General features: G+C 41.3%; 1 long non-coding RNA gene and 1 other non-coding gene across 2 annotated transcripts; both read left to right on the forward strand.

Moving 5' to 3' along the window:
- The first annotated feature begins 1,447 nt into the window (after nucleotides 1-1,447).
- On the forward strand, nucleotides 1,448-2,864 carry LOC147657204 (uncharacterized). The gene is made up of 2 exons (XR_015292936.1): nucleotides 1,448-1,689; nucleotides 2,502-2,864. It is a non-coding gene; the product is annotated as an uncharacterized LOC147657204 (long non-coding RNA).
- Nucleotides 2,865-22,100: 19,236 nt separating this feature from the next.
- Nucleotides 22,101-22,184, forward strand: TRNAL-UAA (transfer RNA leucine (anticodon UAA)). The gene has a single exon. It is a non-coding gene; the product is annotated as a tRNA-Leu (tRNA).
- Nucleotides 22,185-24,078: the final 1,894 nt, after the last annotated feature.

Below are 24,078 nucleotides of genomic sequence, written 5' to 3' on the forward strand. Positions count from 1 at the left end.
TATTCTACACACCGAGTAAATTACGTTAATAATTTTTGTAATAGAAACCGGTTTCAAAGATAATATTCCAAAGAAATTCCCTTGTTCTTCTATCCAACTCGATAGAATCGATCGAGGAGAGAGAAAATTACTGGAGCGAGTCAAGTGTATCCCCTCCACCCTGTACATAAACTCTCCTTAAAGCTCTGAAAAGGAAAATCCCCTCCCCTTCCTCTCCCACGGAAAGAAAGGAGGAGAGGATCGAAGGACGTTCGATGGCAAATTTTATACGAGTTCGTTTTCGTCTCGCATCGATGAATATGTGCGCGAGGGGGGGGAATGGATGGCTCGTTCTCGAATTAAAATTTCGAGGTGGACGATGTATATAGATACGCTCTATATATAAGTTCGGGAAGTGGACAAACCGCAGCTCTCACGGCCGTCTTTCTTCTCTCCTTCCACCGATTTGAATTTTCCCCGGATTTCGTTTAAAACGTTTATGATGCGTGTCGTGAGAGGGTCGGGCCGAGTCGGGCACCGTTTGCGCAGCCGGACACCGACCTTTCCCCTCCTTCCCCACGTACCTGATAAATTTCTTCCCGATGCAAATAAAATAAAATCCCAGCAAGGAAAGAAGGAAGGAAGGAAGGAAGGAAGGAAGGGAGAGGGGGAGAGGAATTTGTACGGACTTAAAAACTTTGTTTATTCAAAATTTATCATAATCAAACTTCGTTTATATCGTTTAGCTTAGATAGGAAGAATTTCGAGATCGTGAAAATTATCTTCGTTGTTACGAGGCCGATTTTAATCGTCTAATTTTAATTATTTCAACGTTTCTTAATACCTCTCAGACACATTTTGTCGACAATCTAATCCCGAGCTAATTTAAATTGTTCAAAATCGTGAAAATTACTTTCGTCCAACGCTATTTAATTCTGCTCTCAACCAATTATAAATCAAACGATTCGACAGGAATACGCGAAACTTTTTTCCACCGATGATCTACCAATCAAATAATCAACCTGTTCAAAGAAAAATTTCAAGTGTCCACTCTTTATCTCGATCGTGGAAGGAGGAAGAAGGTGGATGAGAAATTTCGCGCGAAACGAAGCGCTTACAATGGCGTGGAGTCGACAGATAAATATATATATATATATACGCTGTGGCATAATGGCAGTTAGCAGCTCCGCCGCGCGGTGGGTGCGTTGTGACACCGACCGAGGCCGGAACAAACAAACATCGTGTCCGTTTCGGTGCGGGGAGAAGGGATGGACGTTGGCCAGCGGCCGAGACAACCAACCGCAAGTTTGTCGGGTCGCGTGCAATCATTCCCTCCCACCCCTCTACTCCTCGCCGCTCTCGAAAATTCGGTCCTAGTCGAAGGAGAGAGGTAGGGAGGGAGAGAGGAGAGAACTCGACCGCAACGCTAAATAGGAGAACGATACACTCCCACGATCGACTCGATCCCATTTTTCTCTCCCTCGTTGAGGGAGGAGAGAGGTTCTCTTCAGTCGCGTTCGGTATGCGTGTATCCTCTTAATGGAAGAGCGGTGAATTCGTGAAATTTGTTTCGTTTGTTGGGTTTCACTTTCGTTTTTTTTTTTAAATAATTAAAAGTAATTCGAAGGGAATTGTACTAGAAATGTATCGCATAAACACTACACCTCGAAGAATCCGCCTATAACCATAACCTAAAATCCTTTCGTCAAGGTAATTGAAAGCATTTTGATATCTTTGAGTCAATATACATTGTGTCACAAACCGTTACATCAAAAAATATCGATAATCAATGCATACTTCATTTAAATCGTCCCAATTACCGACTAATGACATCGACAACCTCGAAGAAAGCGAAAGCTAAAAGCTAATCCATCTATAAGCATAACCTATAAATAAATAATTGAAAGCATGACTCAATGTCAAAAATCAGATTCAAAACCAGAAAATTATCGATATATACCATTACGATCTACCCATCTCGTTATGCTTATCGCAACGAATTACTCCTCGTTCAAAACTTTTTCGAGGAAAAAGACCAGAAGCCAATCCACCTATAACCGTATGCACGCGATTCCTCCTTTCCTTTCTCGCCTCGAGTCGGGATCCTTCTTTTCTTTTTTCCGTTGGAGACAAAATCGAGAGGTGAGGGGAGGCGGAAAACCGTTTGTGACCTCCGCTTCTCGATTGTACGGGACCCCCGACACTTTCCACCCGGACCAGTCACGATGCACGCCGCGGCGCGCACGACGTGCCAACTCCCCAACCCCGGAAATCGAATCTGGGATACCGACCGGGCCTCGGACGTGGCCGCGAAATCGAGTTTCTTCGGGACGGGGAAGAGGGGGAGGGGAGGGGAGGGAGAGCGCGCGATCCCACGAAACGCGAAACGAGTTGTGTCCCGTGTTCGGAACACATCCCGATTCGGGACGCGGTGGACGAGTTTTTCCCCGTCTAGTTTCTCCTTTCCCCCCCCTCCCTCCCATCTAGACTCGCGGGATATGCAGATATATTCGATATTCCAGTTTGCTCCGGTCTGGTTTCCAGCTTGGCCGAAGGAAAGGAAGGAACGAGGAAGGAAGGAAGGAAGGAAGGAAGGGACGGAGTGGGAACGGTGAAGAATTATGGGACGGAGAGAATCGTATGGCGGGAGACACGTTTGGGAATAAACGTTTCGAGAAACGGTTTCAGGTTTACAAGGCTTGCTAATTGTATTTCGAGATTGCGATCAGCTGTTGACGATTGAAAATATCGATTACGTATTTTTAAGAAGTGGAACAATTTTTGTTTACATTTTTGTCCATCGTTTAAAATTCGGATCTGATTAAAATATGATCTCTTGTTGGAAGCGAATAAATATTTGTTGTTTTATGTTGTAAATAAATAAACGCATGGTGCATACGCTCTTTTAAATCGAAACTCGATCGAACGGAAGGAAATCTTGCAAATACTTTCCAGGAAACATAATCGTAACAAACAAATATTCTAAGCGATCTATAAATTAAGAGTACACAATATATGGATCCGTTTCTGCACTCGCCAAAATCAAACTCGATCGAAACTTTTCTTTCTTCGAACACGATCTATAATCAGCGTTACGAATTTTGTTATTTAAAAAACAAAATCTCGATCGAAACACGATCAGACGGAAGAAAGGTGAACGAGGAGGAGTAATGTAATGGAACACCTTGCGGTGGCAGCGTAGGAGGACAAGTGGCGAGAGGCGGCTCGTGGTTAAGGGAGCGCAGTATTGGACGAAACCCCGCCGGTGTCGATGGATGATCATCCTCGAGGAGTGCCACTTTACGAACCGGCATGTGTCCTGTCTCGGGTTTCCCATTCCCCCCTCTTCCCTCCTTCCCCCTTCCCCACCAACGTTTTTCCCTTCGATTTCGAATCGAACCATCACGATTCTTCTCATCGACACGAATATAAGAATCGAGAAATTATTTCGTTTCTTCTTATTCTCCTCCTCGAGTTTTCGTATCGATGATACGCGTGCGACGAGTGAGAATGAGAATTTTTCTGCTTCCTATTCACGAATCACGTTTAAGAACGTGAAGGAACGGGAAAATATTCGTTTTACACCGAAAAGATGCGGTCTCACGGGTATTTGGATTTTCCCCCTCTTTCTCCTCCACCTCGAAAGTATGAGAATATAAATCACGAATCACCGCTCTTCCTGCTCTCGGGAGCGGAGAATTTACAGAGGATTTATATTTAAAAAGTCGCGATAAATATCCCGTTTTAAATATATTCGTTTTCGAATTGCGAAAATTCTTCCTTTTTTTCTACGATCGTAACTTTCGATCTAATTCGAATTATTTTACCGTTCGGGGCGCCATCTGAAAAAGCGTTCTTTTGTTTTTAAGAAAAGTCGCGACGAGCGCTTTAAGAGTTTCCAATATGGCGTGCGAGAAACGTCATTCGCGTTACCGCTTACTTTTCGCGTACCAGTTTAGGAAATCGGCTGATTAAACGGTTTGTGCGACACTGTGAGAGAACGTGCGAAAAGATTCGGAAATTTTAATTTGGACGACGACGATCAGATTCAGGCGCACCGAAAAAATTAGACGATGGAAAGATCGAGAGTCGCGAGACAAGCAGTATCTATCCGACTGAAACAATTTGGTAATCTTGTATCCGATTTATGTAATAAAATCTTGAATTTAGAAAGAAAGGAGAAACGAATTTATCTAATAAACAGCGGAGTATGGAGAATTAATCTTTTGTGCTCGAGTGATTCGAACAGTGTATATTGAGTGAAAAAAATTCGTTTTCAAATTTGTAAAAAATAATTATTTCAATCGTTTTATATATCGATCACGTGTTCTTTTTTCATTCCAATTGCTAATTAAACGCAATGTTAATTTTTTCTACATAATTAGTTACGTATTTTGTAAGAAATAATAAGTTATAATAAAAAGTAGTGTCGTTCGAGGAGTTGGAAGAATCGCTCGAAGAAAATCACTCGATTCAAACGCGAGAAGGATCAGGAGTCAAGCGGTAGGTATCTATCTACTACTGAAACAATTTGGTGATCCGATTTACGCGATAAAATCTTCAATTTGAAAAAAAGGCGGGTAAATAACTTATTTGCACCTAATAAAGTAACGTTTACTTCGAAAGATCCGCTGAAATTATTCCGCTCGAAAAAGCATTTCTCGAAAAATTCGATGCACGATACATTTTGGATACGGAATGGAAGAGGAAGAAGAGAGAAAGAAAGAAAGAAGGAAGGAAGGAAAGCCTCGCCCCCTCGTGGTTTCCTTTCCTTTCCTTTCCTTTCCTTTCCTTGAGAGGGAAGGAGGCTTCGAAGCACGGTGGCGCAGCTGTCCCGTGTCCAGATGTCCGGTTTTCGGCCACGGGACGACGCCGACGTTCACTGTGAGAAAACCAAATCCTTGGCTCGGCTCCCCTTTTCTCCTCCCTTTGTCTTCGCTCGCCCCTCGACGACCAACCCCTCCCCCCTCCCCCCCATTAATTACCCCGTCCAGGAGACCAGATCCTTACGGTTTATCCGAAATATTTAATACCACGCGATAGACAGCCATTCCCTTTTTTTTTTTTTTTTTTTTTTTTTCGAAATCGAGCTCGAGAAAACGAGTGCATCGATCCATCTCGACGTTCGAGATCGCGTTGAAATTTCGTCGATCGAACTTAAATGAAATTAAGATCGTTTTCGAGAAAGGCTGGAAGAAAGTTGTTGTTTTCAAAATTTTAACACGAAACGATTAGATAAGCGAGTGATTAAAATGCATCGTGCAAGCTAGGCGGTAGGATCGAATACGATGAATTATTATTACGAAACGACGAATCTTTCAAGATACAGAGAGAGAGAGTGAGGATGATTTTGAATAATATGATTTTTTTCTAGGGAAGATTATAATTTACGGGCGACGATTAAAGAGAATAATCGTAGGAGATGCGACTGCGCTAATTGATCGGATGCTCGACGATCAAAGGGAATTCGTTGGTCGAATTCGACGCGCCCATTGCATTATTTCGTTCCTCCTCACCTCGATTCGATCCTCCCCGCTCTGTATCTTTTAATTCTTAACCCTTTAACCGCGGGTGTAATATAAACAACGTGTTATATTTTTTTGCCGGTTGCATGGCTTACATAAAATAAAAATGAAATAAATAATACAACGAAAAAGAAATCTTTTAAAATGTCGCTTATATAACATATAATTTGAAATTCGAACTTTATTTTCCTTATCGCCGATCATAAAATGCATCCTATTTTCGTCCAACGGCACGAGATAAAAGTTTAGTTCTCGTTTCGACCGCTATTCGAGCCATTCTTCCCAAACTATATTTTTGTCAACTTTTCCCTGATAAGCCTTCTTCCGCTTCTTTCGGTTCCTCGAGAAAAAGGCGCGTTCGACGAAATGTTGACGAGCATAGCGATCAAGTAACATACTCGTTACACCATATTTTCTTTTACTTTGTTTCCGTAATTTATGAAATAATTAGAAGTCTAGTATCGCGATTCGATCTCAGTATTCGATTTAGTCAAAAGAGTTAAACTCGATCGAAACCTCGAGGATCTTCTTGGAGGGGGAAGGGAAATTTAATCGTAAGGATGGACGAGATTAAACTTCTTAAATAAATTTTAAGTATCTTTACTAGCTATCGAGAATTTCTCGAAAAGAGAAAGAGGGGAAGAGAAAAAAAATCGTCTCGCCTCCCCTCGCCTCCTCTAATTATCTACACGAAAAAAAAAAAAAAAAAAGAAAAAGAAAAAAAAAGAAAAAAGGAAAAAAAAAAAATAGAAAAAACCGGATTACCAGTTTTTTCAGAAACGCGCGAGATATCGATTTTTATCGATGTAATAATTTACTCTCTTATCTCGTCAACGACTCGTTCCACCACCGACTGGGCAGAGAGAGGTGGGAGGGAGAGGAGGGCGTCGATAAAATCCGGCCACCGCGTACGCGAGATACGCGAGAAACTATCGAGACAGAGAGAGAGACAGACAGAGAGAGAGAGAGAGAGAGAGAGAGAGAGAGGTCTTCTTCTCGTTTCGTCATGGCACGTCGGTATGTATGCATATGCGCGCAACGAAAAGAATTTCCGGGGAATTTTCCATGGTGGGAAAGAAATCGAGGTGTTTCGAACGTGTTCTCGATTTTCGATCCTACGAAACGAAACGATTCGACCTTGGCGTCGATTCGTTTGGCAATCGATCGGTTCGATTTTGGGAAATCGGTCAATTCGAGAATGTGATAATTCTCTTCTAAAATCGTTGGTGAAAAGTTGATCGAAGTATTATAAAGAAAAAGAAATAATATCGGTTTTTTAAACTTTTTGACGACGGTTAAAAATTTGGATAATTGTAATCGATGATCGAATTTCTTTCCCCGCTTCTCGCTCTTGTAACGATTTATCAACGAGGAAAATTCGTTTCGGTTGCTTGTTAACTTAATTATCGAGTTACCCGCTCTCCTTCTCGGATGAGGCGAGGCTGTGAAAATCGTCGGAGAAAGGCAGAACGCGAACTACGTTTGTCAACTGTTTTGTCTTTGTTTCACACTTTACTCGATGAAATACTTGTTATCCCATATCTCCCTTTCTGGTTATATGACAATCCAGATCCACCCGGGACAATTAACCTTTTTTTGGAGAAAAGATTGGCAAATTTATCAAATGATTTCCTACAAGAATTTATAGCAATAATTTAAAACTCCTTAATTGTAACGAATCATCGTCGGATACATCTTTCTAAGATATTACCGCTATTTTCCTAATATTCCAGCTCCGTTGAACGAACGAATTTCCTATACTTTCCATAATACTTTCCTGGCTAATACCCCAATATCCTTATACTCGATTTAAAACTGCTTGAAACAAAACTGCGACGAATCGTGTTTCCAAGTGTCGCTGAAACACCTCCTCGAAGTTCACGAAAGCCACGTCCGAATACCGAAGTGTCGCTGCTCTCCTAATAAGACCACGGACTCGCGTGTTTTTCCTTTCGTTTCGCTGCCGCGGGTGGGGGAAGCGGTAGCAAGTTTCGTGAAGCCTCCTCCCCACTCGCTGTTGACTGAGAACACAAGACGCCCTCCTCCCCCTCCTTCTCCACGGCTATTAATTACACGGTCGGCAACAGGGGCGTAATTAGCCGGGCCCCGTAATCAGATGAGCAAACGGAATTGATGCGCGCGTGTATTACGCGCGGTTACGATCCCCCTGGCAACAATGCATTAAGATGTCACCGTGGAGGAGAGAGGAGAGGAGAGGGGGATGGACGTATCTTTCCTCGAGGAGTTTCCTTCCTGTCGCGATGCTTCTCGAGAAGGAAGCTGCAACGCCCCAATCGATAATACCCACGCGGCGGCCCTCCGCCGCTGCATCGACACCTGCCACGTTGCTCCCATTTCCACGGCCGCCACCCCTCCCTCCCTCCCTCCACCCGCCCCTCCCGTCCCTTCATCCCTTTCGCGAGTCTTGGAGCGAAGATCGACGAGGACACGACCGCCGTTTCGGCACGTCGGTTTGTCTTAAAAATTTTTTTCGCGCTTTTAAAGGAATTTTATTCTTGAATGGAAACATTTTTTTCAATATAATGTGATACGAAGCGAATTCGTTTTAGCGAACAAAAATCATTTATTACCTTTTATTTATTTATTTATTTTATTTTATTTTGTATACACATACAAAAGTTTAAGCTAAAAGAAAACATTGTAACAAAAGTCTCTAGAATGTAAGTACTAAATATATATAATACGAGTTAAAATTGTCGCGTCGAAGATTGTTCGAGTTACGAGAGTCTCGAGGAGGATTGAGAAGAGAACGGTCAAGATTTTTGGCGGCGATCGTATCGCGTTGTCACGCGTTGTATTCGAGAAAGGAGAAGGCGTTTCCTCGATCGAGGGAGGAGAAGGAAAAAATAAAGAATCGGGGACGGTTCGAGATTTCGACGAGCGAGAGTGCAACGTTCGGTGAATTGGCAATCCGAAGGGCGCTTACCAGGCTGGCCAATTCTCCTTGCTGATTAGTAATATTGTGGCCCTGATGAACCGAGGGCTCGAGTCGTCGGTCGAGTAGGAGATGAGTCCGTAACCTCGTTACCAACCCGCGGGCGATCAGACTACCCTAACTGTAACGCCTTCGCCACCTCTCTCTCTGTCTATCTCTGTCTTTGTCAGTCTCTGGTAAGAGTTGGAGCGTAAGAATAAGACGGAGAGACGAAGGACAGTCGTTCTTTTTCGATTATAAATGTGTAACGCGATTAAAAACATGTATATACGCGTTTATTGTTACGGTGTGATAAGATTGAGTTTTAATATTAAATGTTTGTGAATTGAATCGAGGCGTTGGTTGTATCTTCTTAATCGCATTAATCGTTCGTTCGAAAAGTGACGCTTTACGACTTGGCTTCGAAATAATATTTCTGTACTTTTCTATTGTAATTCGAATCGTTCGAAATTTTTTAATTAAATTGTAAATAAATGGCGTCTTAATGAATTGTATTATTATCGCGTGTGATAATGTATGGTTGCTGGAAATGTGTACCTTATTCAAAATTTGACAATAATCACAATGATCACTCGTACTATTATTTATGTAATGAATTGTACTCGAAAAAGAAACATTCGATATATAATCTATTATATCCTATCCTATAATTGCTGAAAGAGTAGCATTGTCAAAAATTTGACAATAATCACAATAATCACGTACATTTAATGAATTACAAAAAGAAACTTTTAATATATTATCTATTATCGATTGTGATCCTCCAGTTGTCGAAAAAGTGACATGATTCAAAATTAGACAATAATCACAATAATCACAATTATATTAGTATTATAACGAATTGTAAATCGAAAAAGAAACATTTAATATATATTATCGACTGTAATGTGATCCTACGATTGCTGAAAAAAATGACGTGATTGAAAATTTGACAACAATCACAATAATCACAATTATATTGCTATTTAATTGCTATTATTATTTAAATATTATCTATTATCCTGCAGTTGCTGAAAAAGAAGCATTGTCAAATTCAAAATTTAATCACAACAATCACAATAATCACAATTATATTGCTATTTAATTGCTATTATTATTTAAATATTATCTATTATCTTGCAGTTGCTGAAAAAGAAGCATTGTCAAATTCAAAATTTAATCACAACAATCACAATAATCACAATTATATTGCTATTTAATTACTGTTACTATTTAAATATTATTTATTATTCTGCAGTTGTTGAAAAAGAAGCATTGTCAAATTCAAAATTTAATCACAACAATCACAATAATCACAATTATATTGCTATTTAATTACTGTTACTATTTAAATATTATTTATTATTCTGCAGTTGTTGAAAAAGTAGCATTGTCAAATTCAAAATTTAATCACAACAATCACAATAATCACAATTATATTGCTATTTAATTGCTATTATTATTTAAATATTATCTATTATCTTGCAGTTGCTGAAAAAATAGCATTGTCAACTTCAAAATTTAACAATAATCACAACAATCACAATGATCACAATTATATTGCTATTTAATTACTGTTACTATTTAAATATTATTTATTATCTTGCAGTTGCTGAAAAAGAAGCATTGTCAAATTCAAAATTTAATCACAACAATCACAATAATCACAATTATATTGCTATTTAATTACTGTTACTATTTAAATATTATTTATTATTCTACAGTTGTTGAAAAAGTAGCATTGTCAACTTCAAAATTTAACAATAATCACAACAATCACAATGATCACATATATTATCACATAAGGAATTATACTCGAAGAAGATACATTCAATATATTATCGTTTATAATGTAATCCTACAGTTGTTGAAAAAAATAGCATAATTCAAAATTTAACAATTCACAATTATCACAATGATCACATATCACTTAATGAATTACAACCTCCGAAAAGAAACACTCAATATATAATACTTTATTATCGATTGTAACATGATCCTACAATTGCTGGGTAAAATGACATGACTCAAAATTTCACAATAATCACAATTATATTATTATTTAATTATAATTGCAATTCGAAAAAAAAAATATTCAATATATTATCGTTTGTAATAAAAATGAAATGACTCAAAATTTCACAACAATCACGATAATCACAATTACTATAATGTGACAATTTTTGAGAAAATTTGGCAATAATCACAATGATCGCATATCCACAATCGCGCGAAAAAAGCGGCACAATTTAAAATTTGACGAATCCCACTCGATACATGGTTCGTATCGATCGAACCATTCCAAATTCGTCCCCCTTTTCCACCAACATCTCCCACCAACATTCCTTCCTCCATTCGAATCGTTCGCATTCGATCCTTACAATTTTTTTCGAACGGACGATGATCATCATCTTTTTCTTCCCAACTCGAATTTTCGAACCTCCGCTCGAAAACACACGCCACGCTCGCCTCGAGGCGCTATTTACGAATTCACGCCGCAGATGCGCATAATGGCGCTGATTCGTGACATTTGATTAGAGCATTGTCGCGGCTCACCCCACGCTTGCCCCCGCCGTTTTCCAACTCTTTGTGCCGCCGTCCTAGTTAGTCACCGGTGGCTGCAACCGCAACCCTTACATATATATATATATATATTACACATAACTCCAACTTCCGACCATTATTTTCCGATTCACCGATCGTCAACCGATTCTCGGCCGCAACCTTTCGAATCACGCGCACGCGCACACCTTGCTCCTCCTTCAATTTGCACAACTGATACAATACATAAAATTTATCGTTCGAGTCCCAAATATATTCCTTCTTCTCAAGGATTAACCCTTTCGATCGCGAATCATCATTTAATCCTCGGCGGAAAAAATCATGCTAATCACGAATTGGATTGGATTAAATTTTCGGTTGCATAAAATACTCCCAAATGAGAATATCACGTTCGTATTATAAAAGTTTAATCATCGACAATATATATATATACGTATATAAGACGCGTGATGATCAGAAAAACACAATTTTGCACCATGATCGAAACGATTAAAACGGGAGAAATACTTTTACGTTTCGTTCGAAAAAAAAAAAAAAAAATTATAAAACATCAGAGAGATCTGAGATCGGCCGATTTCGTTCGCGGGCGGCGTAAATCCTGGGCTGGGAAAGGCTGAAGAGAGAGAGAGAGAGAGAGAGAGAGAGAGAGAGAGAGAGAGAGAGAGAGAGAGAGAGAGAGAGAGAGAGAGAGAGAGAGAGGAAAAAACATTGGAAAATACCGGAACTTTTCGTCTCTGACTCGAGAGAGAGAGAGAGAGAGAGAGAGAGAGAGAGAGAGAGAGAGAGAGAGAGAGAGAGAGAGAGAGAGAGAGAGAGAGAGAGAGAGAGAGAGAGAGAGGGAGCGGGAGCGGGAACAGGAACAATACCGCCTCTTCCTAATCCCAAAAGTGGGAATCCTGTTCCGGGAAACCGAGTTTTAGACGGCCTCCTTCGTCCCCTCCCCCCCTCCTCCCCCCTCGTTCTCTTGCAAAAAAATATTCGAGTTTTTTCCAGCCGGATTAGAAGTCGTCGCGATGCCAAAAAGATGCGCGTGACGCTGGTCGTCGTTACAAGAGATATTAAATTTATATAAAAACTGTATCCCCCATTTTCGCTCCAACTTTTCCTTGTTTCTTTCTTTTTTTTCTTTTTTTTTTTTTCGTTATCTCATCCAAACTTAAGACAAGACTCGTTCGAAAATTAATTTCATCGGCGAGTTGAAAAAAATTCGAATCGTCGGTGATCCGTTTTTTCCATTTTCCCCTCGAGAAGAGGATAAGGAAGGAAGAAGAAAGAATTTGAAGTAATTAAAATCGGGCGACACCGATACCGTGTTTACGAGTGAATTAAGCGCAGGCTAAATCGTGTTGCCACCGATTTTTCGCTCCACTCTACGTATCGGGGGGAGGGGGGGACCTCTCGACCTCTTCCTCCACACGATAACCCTAAATGTCAAGGGTACTCGCGCCAAAGTCCCGATAAAATCCGAGAGCCGTTCTCTAAAACTCGAAAAACGGACAACCTTCGACTTGATCGAAATCCATCGAGGAATGATTATAATTACAATGATTGTGACAAATCCGGACAGAACAGAGTCGTATCTCTTGTTGCAAGTCGAAACTTACAACGTACCGAACGATAAAATTATCGATATTCAATAAAGCGAATTATATTAAATTTAATCGAAAAAAATAATAATAATAATAATCTTCAACGACGTACAAGGAGACAAGGAGAAAACGAAGCGAAGCGATCGAAAGTTTTTGGCACGAGTCGAGGGCCTTTTAAACCCCCGCGCACGAACCTAAAAACGAGCCGCCACCCGTTCCATTACCCGCTTTGTGGCCGCCATGCTCTTTTGATCTACGCGCCCCCTCCCCCCCCCATAATTAATCCGCGGAGGTAACCGGAGACGCGTATGGGCGCGCGCTCGCCGAGCCTCATTCATCGTCAAAACTCCGCATCCGAGTCATTGAAAGGGTATCGGATCAGAGAGAGGGAGAGGAAGGGGAGGGGAGAGAGAGAGAGAGAGAGAGAGAGAGGAGGAAAAAAGGGAAAGCGATGATTAACATTTTCATCAAGCCACGAGTCACGTGCCGAGCCGGTTCGTATCTCTAAACGTAATAATGATCCCCCCCCCCCTTCTCCCCTCTCCCAACTGCAACGTTGGAAATAGCGAGCGAACGTAATAATAATATCGATCGAGGAAAAAAGATTCGACGAATGATTGTCAATGATGGATTATTCGAATGTGTTCGAATTCGTATAATAAAGAGTATTTGTTTATCGCGTATGATGGGATTAAAAATTAAAAATAGGATCGTTTAATTCCTTTCTGATGAAAAAGAGAACGAAAGAGTCATATTTAATTTCTGAAAGAATTCGTGGAACATTGAAATATAATGATTCGAGGAGTTGAAAAAAAAAATAAATAAATAAAAGAAGAACAGATTTTTCAGGAATAATTTAAAATATTGAAGACGTTAATTTTGGCGCGATAATTAGAGAGAGAGAGAGAGAGAGAGAGAGAGGGAGGGAGATTGGTTGGAACAGCAGCTGCGCCAAGTTTCTTTCGCGTTAATCGAACAAATTTTCGAGCGATATGATCGAGCTCGATGCCATCTGCCGAGCTATAACTGGATACGCCAGCGCGGATGTCTTCCGATTCTCTCTCGACGACAAAGTCCTCGCCGAGTATCGCCGAATCGGTGTTCTTCACTAATCAGATATTTGCATTCGGTCGCAGCTGCAACTGGCTATTCGTACATTTTTTACGAGGAAGGTCAAAGTGCGGTGTTACCTGTTTCTCGAGTCGTTTCTTCTTCTTCTTCTTCTTCTTCTTCTTTATTTCAAATTTATCGAACGAGTCAATATTTTGAGAAAAAACAATATATCAATATTCGACTAATATCGTTTTAATAATATACTTTATATTTCCATGATATTAGATATCGTAGCTTCAACGTTTTCAATCCAATTTAAATGATTCACTTTGTGACAGTGAGTTTGAAAAGTATTCAAAGTATTGTTGATTATATAGAAAAAAAAAAAAAAAAGTATCGTAACTTTTATTAGGTACACGTTTGAATTATTGATTCGAAGAAAAATTCATTGCTATTTATACTTTTTGTCGGTAGAATAAATTTCACGATCCGATATGAGCTTCTTACACAGTCTTGTAATCTTATATACTCGGAATATTTAAAGTCGTTTCCTCTAAAGTCATAATTTTTTTATGTCAAATGAAAAAGAGAAAAGACACGTTTTATATTACGTATCATTTTGTTTAATAAAGAACAATCATTCTTGTGATGTTTTCATTCAACCAGCTACGTAACAATAAGTTTCTTGGAGAGTACAAATGGTACTAGTTTTATACTTGATAAAATACATAATATTTGATTGCTGAAGAACAATCGTTAAACTTCTACGTAACAACGAGTTTCGTGAGTTTCTCTTGAGAAGAGTACGACTGATACTAGTTTTTAACACCAAATTTACCAGGGATATATTTCACAAAGAAAATTACAGAAACCATTTACATTTCTCCACTTTCGTCATGATTAACAGAGACAAATATACATTTCACTTCTTTTAAACTTTCTAACCTCGAAAAACCTCGATACGCGTTCGTATATAAGAAATGTCCGTAAACTTAATACGTATATAAGAAATGTTCGTAAACTTTATAAAACGTTGATAAAACGTTAAAAAAGACACGCGTATTTTATACGTTAATACATACGTATGATTTGGTTACAGCGAAGAACGATCGTTCCACGATGATATTTTCATTAACCGGCTAACGTAACAACGCGTTCCTACGCGCAGAGTAGATTGCGCAACTTAAGGAGAAAAGGTCGCGAACAAATTTGCCGCTACGTGTGTCCAACGTAGCGAGATTAATGCGAAAACATCTATCCAAGTAAGTGGTCGCTTAACGCTCGTTCGAATCACGCTCTTCCACGCTTATCTCTCTGACCCTCGACATCCACTTTTTCCTTCGAGATGAAATTTTATTGGAACATAAGTGGCGGATTAATCGCGAATTAAAATTTAACGAATTGAAATTTTTTTTCGACTCGTTTCGATTTTTTCGACGTCGAGCAACGTCGGAATGTTTTACAATTTTACGTCGTTTTGAATTTTCCGATTCGTGATTTCGAACATTCTTCGTTCCTCGTCGATAACCTCTCTGTACGCGATACGATTAATCATCGAGTAATACAAGTAATCGCCTCGTGTTTACACGCTGCTCGTGTTTATAAAGCCCAAGTATGATGTAAGAGACGTACGTTACCAATGTTTTGTTGACTCTATTTTATTTCGTGTCAAGTTTTCAAGCTCGATTTAATTTGTATTCTTTTCGAACGTGATGGATATTAACTTGCCTCGATCTCCATTTCCATTTTGGCGTTACCGAACTCCACGAGAGGAGAGGGAAAAAAAGTATTATATTCGAGAAAACTCTCGAGTCTCCGATTCGGGAGTAATGGTATCCGTAACGGTGCACGTGTTTCCAACGTTATCATCGGCTAGTAAATCTTCGAGCCGGGACAGTTTAGAATCCCCTTGACCTGTGCAGCTCGATGAAAAACATCTGTCGTTTCTTAACCAAGGGCAGACCTCCGATTTCATTCAATCGGTCGCGTTTCTCTCGAAAACGTCTTGAAAAAGGTCTCGTTTCCTCGATTTTGTTCAACTAGAGGAGACCACGAATTACGAATCATCTTATATACGCATTCTTGCAATTCTTTAGATTTCGATCGATTTTCTTCTCCTCGTACATGTGCATCGAAGAATGAACAACATGGAAATATTATACACACACTCGCGCGAAAAGTATTTAGTCCCAGTTATCCCTTATCCAACGAAACGATTTCGAAACGAAACGAAACGGATAGATAGATGGAAGGTGGGCGAGCAAAGTGCGGTAAAAGCAGAGCTCGAGAGCGGGGAGAGCGGAGGGGACGGGAGGGGAGGGGGGGAGGAGATGGCGGAGAGGAAAGACGTTGGGGAGCGCGGAGAGTGGTTTGGGGGGGGGGGAGGAGAGAAAGGGAAGAGAGTACGCCTAAAATAGGGAGCAATAAATTGTCCACTATCTTCGCTGGGTTAAACACATTAAAGCGTCTTGAGATAAGGCTTGCTGGCGGCCCGTTTGTTCACGGGGTTCCGTGCCGGCCGGGCATGAAGGACTGCAACGTGTTATCCAGGAAAAGAGACGGGAACAGGGTGCAGCTCTCCGAACCGAGCTCTCGAACCGTTTTTCGCGACTCGCCTCGAACTCTAGAAAATATAAATACATTTTTTTCTTTTTTTTTTTTTTTTCGATTTTAAAATTTCTTTTTCAATTTCTTCGAAAAGAGAAAAAGAATTTTATCATCTTTACCATGTGAAGCGTCGATCATTCGGCGCGATAAGTGCACGAGGCTCTTATATCCATAAAATTTTGACAAGTATCGGATGGAAATGGGAGAGAAGAAACTTCCCTTTTCGCGGGCTAGTTTTTCGGAGGGGTTAAGTCGAAGTTCGCGAGAATAATGGAAGCGACAGACGGCGACAGTTTAAGAGAGAGCCGGCTCCTCCTCCTCCTCCTTCTCGAAGAAGAAGAAGAAGAAGAAGGAGCAGCCCTCACGAATTTCCAATTACTCTGCAATTAAGAAACGATTATTTTGCATAGACGAGCCGGCTGCGGAGAATCATGCCGCGTGTCACCAAGAACTTACGCCTCGCTAATATTTTAACGAGCCTCGTAAACCGATTCCAACTCCTTCCTCCCTCGAAGGAACCTGTTCGAAGGAAAAACGTACTTTGCATATTCGACCCGCGCCGCCTTGATATCTTCGCTCAACGAACAAGATTTAAGCCCCCGCCGGATTAGAAGAGAGGAGAGTTCTCGCAACTTTCAAAAGAGTACTCTGACCTCTATTTATTACATAATCGTTGGAGAAACGCGCGAGACGATTCTTATTAATAATGGATCTCGACCAAAATGTTACAACTTTTCGAAATTTTCGTGCCCTTTCTCCCGCGTCGCCTCTACTCTAAAAAAAACGGCTTTTCCTCGAAACGGCTTCCAGCGAGCTCCTTCCCCCTCCCCTCCCCTCTTCTCGATATTAACCGTTGGATTTTTTACTGCTTTACCGCGAAAAGAGGGCGGGACTCGACGATAAACGCGACGAGGTCGAAGTCCTGCCTCGCAAAAGATGGCCACGATTACTCTTATTACTCTTTCAATTCGCCATTTTTTTTTTTTTTTTTTATCACGTCGTACGATTCCAATTTTTATACATACGCACGCACACATATATATATAAGAGAAATGGATTAATAAAAGAGAATATAAGATACGTTGTTTCTTTGAACAATTGAAAATAACGAGTATGTACGAATTAATGACAAATATTAGAAATTATTTAGGCCGTGTTCGCTGTTGGAGCCATCTCTTCGAAGCGAAAATTCTCCGTTCATAAGCGTTCGAACGAATCGCTTATATCGAGACGAATCGGTTAGCGTTGGACGAATCGAGTTCGAGGACGTTTCGTGCCAGGTTTGGAGGCTCGGTGGTGCGGCCGAGTATCATCGTTATTCTCGTCTCGGGGCCCAGAGGTTGGCCCCAAGACGAATCAATTACGCGGCGGGCACGTACAACCGTTACGGCTAGCCGTAAACGTGACTCGCGAAGCGCTCGTGACAGATATGGAGCAACTGGCACGTTCGACCGCGGATCCTTCCTCCCCGCCACTCCATTAATTACCCGTAATAATAAACCGCCCGGTTTTAAAACGATTCCTCTACTTTTTTCGATCCTCTCGCTCACCTTTTTCGACGATGGAGAGAGAGAGAGAGAGAGGATTAACTTTCGTACACGATACGTTGTATATATATATATGTATCATATGTATTTGTATATACATATTATTATTGATTTTGGGATTGAGATGGAGATAAAATTTGTTTTATATATTTTATTTTTCAAATTTTTTCCTAGAAAAATGTTTTCATACGAGTTGATTGGTAACCTTTTTAAATATAAATACGAGTGCAAAGGGTTAATGGTTTTTTTTTTTCTTTTTTTTGAGAATATTAGGTTCGTTTCAAAAAATTCAAAATTGTGGAAACGAGGATCTCGAAAATAACAATATAGGTAAATTGAAGGGGAGTTAGATCTCTGATGACAGTTTTCAGACAGTTTACGACAGTGCAAATGGGTAAAGTGAAAAAATTGGAAGAGGAGGATGAAAAGTTGGGAAGTGGTCGCGTAATTTTTGAATAGAATTGATTAACCAGTGACGAGAAATGGATACTGCACGAAAACGAGGAGATAACAACGACTCTATCCTACTATCGATTAAGTAATTAACAACCGGTATCAGTCGATAGAAAAATTAATCGAATCTTATTATACCACTTTAGATTATATCACTCACAGTTGTAATCGCCCAGCATTCGAATTTCTTCGCGAGGTTTTATAAGAGTATAAGAATATATGACTCATATTTCGAACAAAGATTATAAGCAAATAAATTTGATTGTTAATCACGTAGATTTTCCCCTTCCCTTTAAAAATCCTCCTCGATCCTTTTTTCGTCTCAATGGAGAGGATTAATCGAATCGTCAAGCAATTGTGTAACGATTATGCAAGAGAAAAAATTTCCCTTTCGTTTAAAACTGCCTCTTCTCGATCACGCGTTAATTTAATTTTCGCATCGAAGGAAGGATCGATCGAGGGAAAAAAAAAAAAAAAAAAAATCCTCTCCGATTTTACCGATTCGACTAGACTTCTTAGACAAAAATTTTAAAGATCCCATCAACGTTACTCGCCATTTTCATTTTCTTCCAAAAATACTCTTCCACGTATCTCCGCTAACCGTGATAAATGGAAACGAAGAAGTGCAGAAGAAGAGGAGGAAGGAAAAGCGAAAAAGAAAGAAAGAAAGAAAGAAAAGAGGAAGAAGAAGAAGAAGGAGAAGGAGAAGAAGTCGGTCGGTTACCGCTAAACAGGCAATTACGAGACTCGTCGTTGGAGGATGCTCGTAAAAGTTAAAGCGGGCGGACGGTCGAGGGGAGAGGGGCGAGGGGAGGCGAGGAGCGGGGAGGAGGGAGGGAGGGAGGGAGGGAGGGAGGTAGTAAAGACGAGGGCCCCCGGTCGGATATGCTCGCCCAAGGCGGCGTGTCATCGCTTCGTTCTTCCCTTCGGATCGAACCGTGCCGAATTCATGGACGCGCGAGACTCTTGCCTCCCCTTCCTCCCCCCACATCCACGAATCGAGATCGCCTTCCAATCTCCAACTCTTCGCTCTTCGAAGTTTTACGATCCTCCCTCTCTCTCTCTCTCTCTCTCTCTCTCTCTCTCTCTCTCTCTCTCTCTCGATACGAATCCAGATTACGAATTCCTATCCTACGTACGTACTGTAACTGTTCCGTTCTGTTCCGTCCCGTTCTGTTCGAGGCTGTTGCGTTGCGAGGCATCGAAAAAAGGATCAATCGGTATACCAACTTTCGTAACAAATTGTACAAGGATTGCCACGCAAAATTTCCATTCCGTACGTGCACGGGAAGAGAGGAGAGTTGGAAAGAATAGATAAAACTCTAACGAATGAAGAGGAAGGAGAATCTTGGCTGTCTTCGAGCTTCTCTCCAACCCTGAACGTATGCTCGATATATATTTCAGCACACACACACACGCACACACGCATACATACACATACGGGCGCACGAATAATCCGTGGTAAGGTATCCCAGACTTTTCGACGAAGCAGGAGGGAGGAGGGAGAGGTGGACTGATCCCGTGGTCATCCGCTCCTCTCTCCCCTTGCTCATTTCCCTCCTCGCCACCCCCTCCATCCCGGCTCGTCTCCTTGGCCAACGTCTCAGCGTGTGTATGTGTATATATATATATATGTATATGTACGTGCGTGTATAGGGCACGCGTTGTACACCGAGTCCACCTACTTCATTACAACCGCACGAACGAGGAGGAGGAGGAGGAGGACGACAATGACAACGGCGGCGGTGGATGGTTACCCATCCGTCCCAAACTTTCCCTTCGGCCTGGCGCGCCCTTAAGTGAAATCCTGGCATCAATCTTGCTAACGACCCGGGATTAACGCTAATTTGTCGACCGCGCGATATTGCCGAATCGCCGAGATATCTATCCCTCGACGCACCCCACCTCTCCTCCTCGCTCCCCCCCCTTCCTCCTCCTTCTCGCCTGTCCTTTCGTCTTTCGTTTCGCGGGTTCACGAGTTGGGCGAGTCGTGGGAGGGGAAGGAAGGGAGGGAGTTCTGTTACTCGAGTTTAGGAGGATTCGGACGATTCGACGATGGGAAGTCGAGGATCGGTATATGTTCGGTGTGCGTCTTAGCTTTAACAATTGTTTTTTAATGGCGGATTCGAATAAAAAAATTTAACAAATCTAACGAATCTTTTCGATTTTTTAATATAATAAGTATTTTATAATCCTGGTTCCTTTACGAGTGAACTTTTTAAATTGATCGATCAAATAAGTGTAATAATTGTAAAGATTAATTTAAAATTTCAGTTGAAATTTAATAAATTTAATTATCGACGCTATTGCAGGCACTTGAATTTCTTATAATAAATTCATCTCTCTAAACGTCTTTATTTTTAAATTTACTTCTTATCCCACTTTTTACATAAGAGTTGAACGTTAGTAGAGAGGATTCATCTTTTCTCTTTTTCTAAAAACAATCCTCTCTCACCACCATCCCCCCCCCCTCCTTATATCAGCCGAATAAACGCGCTCAGTTAAAACTACAACTTTCTTGTAATCTCTATAATCCTCTTCCCACCCCTTCCCGCCATCGATAATCGCTTCCTCCACTCTATGAGAAGGAGCACGTTTCAACAAAGGAAAAGTTGTTACACCCGCATGCTCGATCCACCACTTGGATCCGGCCGGTACGGTTATGGTGACACGTACCCCAGAGGAGAGCGGCTCTCGAGCAGTGCTGATGGCGCGGATTAGGACAATGAGCGTTCGATGCTCACCTGCCTTCTCGTCGAGAGGAAAGAACGCCGCACCGCCGCTAGACGGGCCAATCGACCGTGCCAAAAAAGAAAAAAAAGTATGGAAGAGTGACTCGATTCCAAGATCGCGGCTAACCTCGAGCATCACACTTCACGAGCATTGGATGGAATCGATTCGAGAAATGTTTTAGCATATTCGAAATATATATATATATATATATATATATAGTTGGTTCGTGAAATATCTTGAAGAAATGATTGCACGGATCGTATAAAAATATCGGTCGAAACTCGTTTATTATTATATATCCTCGTCGAAAACTCGAAATAAAAGTAAATATACAAGTTGCAACGGCAGATTCCAAGAATGGAATTTTATCAGAAAAATTCCTAAAGAAAAAAAAAAGTGCAAATTTTTGAAATGACAACACCCTGTATAGAGGACGGAGGCCCGCCACCGTTAATGGAATCGTCTCCTCGCGCTCTTACAGCTCGAGAGAGAAATTTCTCTCGACTCGTTTCCGGCCGCGCAGAGACAACGGCGTGTACTTCGATTCCGAATATATATATATATATGTATATATATACATATACACACACCTGAAAGAGCGTTGAATAGCGAAGATCCGTTAGGCGGTTTCCCACGCAAGAGATACCATTGATCGTGTATCGGTTTGACGCGTGACGTACAACATAGATACCGACGGTTGGTAATATCGTTTCGCTGTCCACTATCGTCCATTTGCGATTTCGTCCTCGCCACGTACGTGCCCACGATTCGATCCAATTCGATTCCTCGTTTCGCCGTCCCTTTTTGTCTTTCCGTTATATCGGCCCTCTCGATCGAGCTTTCCGTTTCCACCGTCGGATGCACGGACGCCGACCATTGTCGTTCGTCGTAAGAAGCAGCCAGACTTTCAGTCCACACTTTCTCCTTTCTTTTTCTTTCTCTTTTTCTTTTCGTTTCTCGACTTATAGTTAAGATCTTTGAGTAAAGGTAAAAGATACGAGTAAAGTTCGTTTCAACGGGATGCAACGGAGAAAATAAATCATCGTTCGATGTATATAAGAGTCGGGAGTAGAAGTTTCGCCCGTTATTAGCCTATTGCCAGTGGGCATTGCGCGTAGCCAGGTTGGCCGAGCGGTCTAAGGCGCCAGACTTAAGTTCTGGTTCCCGATTGGGAGCGTGGGTTCGAACCCCACACCTGGCAAAATTTTCCCGTTCCAAATTTTTAAAATTGTGATTGGAAATTTATCGAAACACGGGGCCGCCTGTATTATCACTGTAAGCGATATATCACGACATGTGCCCCTATTTCGTAGTATAGTAATTTTTACCGCTGGATTGGAATAAATATTCGAGACAGCGTGTATATCCTATCCCTTGCTTGGGACATGCTTGTTGCCCATCTTACATTAATTTTTACCGCTCGATTGGAACAAGTAAATCTCCATGGAGTAACTCTTTTATTCCCATTTTTTTTTTTTTTTTTTTTCATTTAAACTTTTCGTACAATTATTCGTTCGACGAAATCTGTTTAAAATGAAATTCTCTCTCTCTCTGAGCAAAATAAAAATTTTCAACCGCCGATCCTCGTTCGAATCTTCCTTCCTTCCTGTATTTCGCGAACACCCTGTGAACGAACGCCGGGCGACACTTCGATCGTATTGCGGTGTACAGTGAGTTACCAGCGACTCGGCCGGGAGACGGATGGAAAGGAGGAGGAGGAGGAGAAGGCGAAGAAAGAAGTAAAGGGAAGAAAGGGGAGGGGGGAGAAGGAGACGTAGCGTATCGCGGCCGGACGGTTATTTTTGAATCTTTAGTCGGTTCACAAGTAGCGGGCCGGCCTATAAACAAGCATGACTTATACATCGCTACGTGCAAACTCTTTCCATATCTGTCCCAATCCAAAAGTGAAATTCGTGGAGATCTGTCTTCTCAAAATCATTCCAGCAAATCTTGACAGCCCGTTCGATATTATTTACGAAAATATTTACGAAGAGAATACTTGGCATGTTTCGAAGCGGTGTTAGTTAGATTTCGAAAATTAATGTTAAAATGTTTCAAAAAGAAAGAAAAAAGTTTGGGGAAATAATAATAAAGCAGCGGCGCAAGAGAAGGAAGAGCAGCGTTTCCTATCTCTCGAGTTTCGCAGCCACGCCGTCTAGGGAGCTAAGACATTCCGTGGTGGAGGAGGAGGAGGAGGAACGGGGCAAATCTCCTCTGGCCACGACTCACGGAACAGCTATAAGGAAGAACCTCTTAATCGGGGACCTGGACCTCTCAGGGCACGGGGGTCTAACCCCCGTGGCCCTCGGCCGTGGTCGGTGTATCTCGACCTCGGCCCGACCCCCGCACCCCCACCACCACGCGTCGCGTCATCGACGATCGGTAGCCGGGCCGTCGACGTTTCTCCCCGATCGAGTGACCCCGGCCACGATTAAATCGATCGACAAAAAAAAATCTACCGACACCGGATTTTTGTTTACTCATCGTCCCCCACCTTTCGTTTCCAATCCACGTGGAAAACGCGCGCGTGAAAAATAATAATAATAATAATAATGGCATCCCACGTTTGCCAGCGTTTGTAACTAAAGATATCGGTTTTCCTCTTCTCTTGCAACTCTGGTATATATGGGGAGGGGAGGGGAGAGGGGGGAGGGGAGATGCGATGTCGTCCGATGGATGTTTCGAAATTTTGTAGAAACGGTGGAATGAGATTTTTTTTTTTTTTTTTTTTTTTTTATTTAATCATTCGCGAGAACGTTTTGCTTTTTCACATTCGTGTTCAATGTTATAATTTTTTACGTATCTAGCAATTTTTTTCATTTTTTATCGCGCAAAGAATATACTTCTTGAAAGACGAAAATTTTCTTAAAGCGGTTAATTTTGACACAATGTGGCGAAAAAATGAATGAACGAATGAATGAATGAATAAATAAATAAATAAGTTTATACTTTGATTCGAGAAAAAAGTTCGAAAGAAAAAAACGAGAGAGAGAGAGAAAAGGAGGAAGAAAGGAAAAAAAAGAGTATAGGGACGATAGGAGAGAAGATGGTTGATCGGGAATGCGGGGGTGGGGGAGGCGAGGGGTTGGCTTGGG

The sequence above is a fragment of the Apis florea genome, unplaced genomic scaffold (genome assembly GCF_048593485.1).
Source record: "Apis florea isolate Af1SG1 unplaced genomic scaffold, ASM4859348v1 contig_3203_pilon, whole genome shotgun sequence".
Lineage (NCBI taxonomy): Eukaryota > Metazoa > Arthropoda > Insecta > Hymenoptera > Apidae > Apis > Apis florea.